This window comes from Haliotis rubra, unplaced genomic scaffold, assembly GCF_003918875.1.
Source record: "Haliotis rubra isolate DU_JTF1 unplaced genomic scaffold, ASM391887v1 Scf90, whole genome shotgun sequence".
Classification (NCBI taxonomy): domain Eukaryota; kingdom Metazoa; phylum Mollusca; class Gastropoda; order Lepetellida; family Haliotidae; genus Haliotis; species Haliotis rubra.
In genome coordinates, this window is record NW_025767635.1 from 1,633,722 (window position 1) to 1,638,060 (window position 4,339).

Genomic DNA, 4,339 nt, shown 5'->3' on the forward strand with positions numbered 1-4,339 from the left:
TGTAATTACCTGTACATCTACCTGTAGATTTGTACCTGTGTAATTACCTGTACATCTACCTGTAGATTTGTACATGTGTAATTATCTGTACATCTACCTGTAGATTTGTACCTGTGTGTATGCTAGGGTATCTACTGGTAGTTGTGTACCTGTGTCTATACCTGTACATGGACCTCTATATTTTACCTTAAAATCTACCTGTAGATATGTTATTGTACATTTGCCTGTAGATTCTTACCTGCACATCTACCTGTAGGTTTGTACCTGTGTAATTACCTGTACATCTACCTGTAGGTTTGTACATGTGTAACTACCTGTAGATTTGTACCTGTGTAATTACCTGTACATCTTGTACATGTGTAATTACCTTACATTGACCTGTAGATTTGTACCTGTGTAATTATCTGTACATCTACCTGTAGGTTTGTACCTGTGTAATTACCTGTACATCTACCTGTAGGTTTGTCCTGTGTAATTACCTGTACATCTACCTGTAGGTTTGTACCTGTGTAATTACCTGTACATCTACCTGTAGATTTGTACCTGTGTAATTACCTGTACATCTACCTGTAGGTTTGTACATGTGTAATTACCTGTACATTGACCTGTAGATTTGTATCTGTGTAATTATCTGTACATCTACCTGTAGGTTTGTACCTGTGTAATTACCTGTACATCTACCTGCATCTATATAACTGTGTGTGTAACTACCTGTGAATTTGTACCTGTACATTATCACCTTGGAGAGCTTGCTGTGTGAAAGTATGTGATGTGCTGTATATTTATGTCACTGTTGTGGATTAGAGTGAACATTCTTCCTAACCAGTTGTATTTATATACTTGACTGTACAAAGAGATATGTACTTTATTCTATTTACAATTGCTCGGTTTTGAGGTGAACTATTCAAGTTTGGTGTATTTATATGAGCCTGTTCACATGAGAGCCACTTTGTCTAATGTCTGTTCATGCTGACAATATTACTGTTGCCAGGAAATGGCCACACTGTCTTTGAATTTCAGATCAACTGTTTGATTAACACGTGTATACTGATGGCATTAAGTAAGGGAACACCAATACTGGAGTGGAGGTTACTAGCTGTATCCATGATGAAACTGGTTCACCTGTTGATATGCAACACAAACTTAGCACTTTTAGACGACAGTCGATGGCCAGTTACAATCTGTATCATATCCAGCTACAGGTGCACATGCTAAACAAGCAGTTAAACATTTAACATTAAGATACACGATTGCCTCCTAAATTTGTTTCAAGCAAAAATAATTACAAAAAACACTGCTGATAATCAATTTTGTTGTATGTTTACTCACACATGGCTGACTACTCTCCACATGTTCCCGTATCTTCACCCAACAGCTTGACTACTTCTAAACACTTTCAGCTTAACATTCAACCGTACAAACAATGCCCCTGCTCTGTCATGGTGGCAAGTTGATATATGCACCAAAGTTTGCCATCAGATGGCGCCACCATCACTATTGTATGCGTGCTGTCCTAGAGGGAGATTCACTGCTCAACACACGCCATTATACAAACACACCAACTGGAACCGTCCTGGCTCCCCTAGTACTCCATTGTTTCCACTCTACCTGCTGTGATATGACTGTTATCAAGGGTTATAACATCATAACTGTTATAAAAGATTACCATCCAGAAAGTGGGTGATAAATGCTTATTTTCATATCCTTGATTTAATTAATATATATAATCAATATATATCACTTATTGAAATATTATTAATCAGAAAAAGGATGGGGAGCTTAATAGCACAAAGTGTCATTAGTTTAATCAGATATGTTGATAAGCTTCATATTGCTCAAGAAGAAGTTGCCAATAGATTTATTGAGTAGCTAGGACACCAGGTGTCCTGAGTCCAACAAACATATAGATCTGTAGCCAGCTGAGTGTAGACACTGGACATTCTTGTCATATGAGACACATTAGAAGCGTGCTGCTGAGTCCAGTGGTAATGGGTGGACAACACACCTTGGTGTGCCCAATTAGCAGTAGCTAGAAGTGATCATAAAATCAAACCCTAAGGTCATTGAGTACTTTGGGAGTAACGGTATGAAGGCCCTCGTACATCAGCTGTAGCCCACCTGGTGGTGGGCAGGTAAATGTACAGGTAGGTAGTACAGTATATAGTCAGGTCAATGATGGGGCAGATTTCATGGCAGTAAAGTGTATAGACAACATCCAGTAAGGGACAGATCATTTTACAGGTGGTACAGTTTACAGTTAGAACGATTATGGGGCAGATGAATCTACAAGTAGTACAGTTTATTGTTAGGCCAATTATGGGGCAGATAAATTTTCAGGCAGTAAGTTTTTTTGGTTACACCACTTAAGTGGCAGATCAATTAACATGTAGATAAATGTTAATAGTTGTTATATGAGGTGTGTTCAAGAGCAGACAAGGTTATTGTAGGGTGGTAAGGTTAGGAATTACAGAGGCATCACAGGTGTCTGTTGATTCATCATCAGAGCAGGTACTCTTTTTGTTGTCACAGGTATGGAGGTACGCCATGATTCCGTTCCCCTGCTTTGCTGTATTATTTCAATTTAAATATATTTAATATGCCATTTTGAAATAATATTTCACAGTATCAATTAAATTTTGGTTTTGCCCTTTTAGAATGTGCATTTTAGCTTGCTGCATATCAAATCACATATCTCCACTTCGCAGCCTGGTATATTGTCTGAATTTCCAGGGTATCAGTATGTCCAGTGGATGAAGTTGGGATGGATTTTGAATTCCCTGTTTTTCTAGAAATATTTTATGAACAAGTTTCAAACATATTTGTATAAAACTCTTTGCATATTGATGTGAACTTTTCCAAAAATGCATCTAACTTCATGCCTTTAATGACACAAAGTGTTTTGCTGAGACCAGGGATTACTCGGCGGAGTTACTGCCCCTTAGTTTCCTGGCCATTGTTTTGTATGTTCATGGAAGACCAGTTCCTGTTTATTCTCATGTACTAGCTGATGATGAAACATTTCAAATATATACCTTCAGTTGGAAACGCTTTGCGTTAATAAGTTATTTCAATTGACACCATTTGCAGTATAGTGTAAAGTTCAGATCTCTGTTTGATTTTGTACATATACAACAAAGGAACAACATCTGCTTCGTGTGCTACCGGTAGTTGTAGTGACAATCAGTTGATCTTCCCTTGACAACCCCGGGTAGCACCGTTACAGGCAGGTCACTCCATGGAGGAGGAATGTCTGTGTGGAGGCTTCATATATTTCCACAGTATTGTTGTATAGTATGATACTGTGCTAGTCACAGTATTGTTATACAGTATGATACTGTTCTAATCACAGTATTGTTATATAGTATGATACTGTGCTAGTCACAGTATTATTATATAGTATGATACTGTTCTAATCACAGTATTGTTATATAGTATGATACTGTTCTAATCACAGTATTGTTATATAGTATGATACTGTGCTAGTCACAGTATTGTTATATAGTATGATACTGTTCTAATCACAGTATTGTTATATAGTATGATACTGTGCTAGTCACAGTATTGTTATATAGTATCATACTGTACTTATCACAGTATTGTTATACAGTATGATACTGTGCTGAATACGGTATATGGTATGTGCTAATGACAGTCCTATGTAACTATGTCCTTGGCCAAAAATAAGAAACATTTTATTGTGATTCTTTGTGTGAATGAAATATCTCCTTTTCCAGGAGAAAATATTATCTAAAGATAATACTTACTGGAGTCCCACAGAATAACATACATGTATTATGGTGTTTTTGTGTGCATTCAATATTTAGTCTGACCAAGTCACAACAAGCCAGGTTATTATTACTAAAAGTCATTGTGTATATGTATTACTTTTTGTGTTAGAGACAACACTTTTGCCAAAAACCTGATAAGGCAAGGTTATTTGTGATTACTTTCCTTATAATTAAGTGGAATTATGTTTTGATTAACTGTGCTCTTTCAGAATATATTATGCACACAAAATGCCTGCCAACAAATAGTGTTATCCAACAACTAGTGGATATAAAACACTGTTCAGTTTTCAAGTGCCAATCATGAAATAAAACAAACTGTGCAGAGACATTGTGTTGTGTTGCTTTGTTTTCTAAAATCTGTGTTCAGAATTCAGACTGGAGCGGGCGGTGGGGTAGCCTAGTAGTTAAAGGGTTCGCTCGTCACACCGAAGACCCAGGTTCGATTCCCCACATGGGTACAATGTGTGAAGCCTTTTCTGGTGTTACCCGCCGTGATATTGCTGGAAAAAAACGCGGCGTAAAACTAAACTCACTCACTCACTCAGAATGGA

General features: G+C 37.2%; 2 long non-coding RNA genes across 3 annotated transcripts; one reads left to right on the forward strand and one right to left on the reverse strand.

Annotated features, from left to right (window-relative positions):
* LOC124263991 lies at window positions 1-748 on the reverse strand. 2 transcript variants are annotated; one of them, XR_006895012.1, is made up of 3 exons: window positions 644-748; window positions 506-555; window positions 1-111 (listed from the first exon to the last, which is right to left on the reverse strand). It is a non-coding gene; the product is annotated as an uncharacterized LOC124263991 (long non-coding RNA). The 2 variants fall into 2 exon arrangements; XR_006895011.1 differs by lacking the exon at window positions 1-111 and adding an exon at window positions 258-340 and having other exon boundaries at window positions 480-555.
* LOC124263989 lies at window positions 254-4,114 on the forward strand. Its single transcript, XR_006895009.1, has 2 exons — window positions 254-294; window positions 385-4,114. It is a non-coding gene; the product is annotated as an uncharacterized LOC124263989 (long non-coding RNA).
* The last annotated feature ends 225 nt before the right edge of the window (window positions 4,115-4,339 follow it).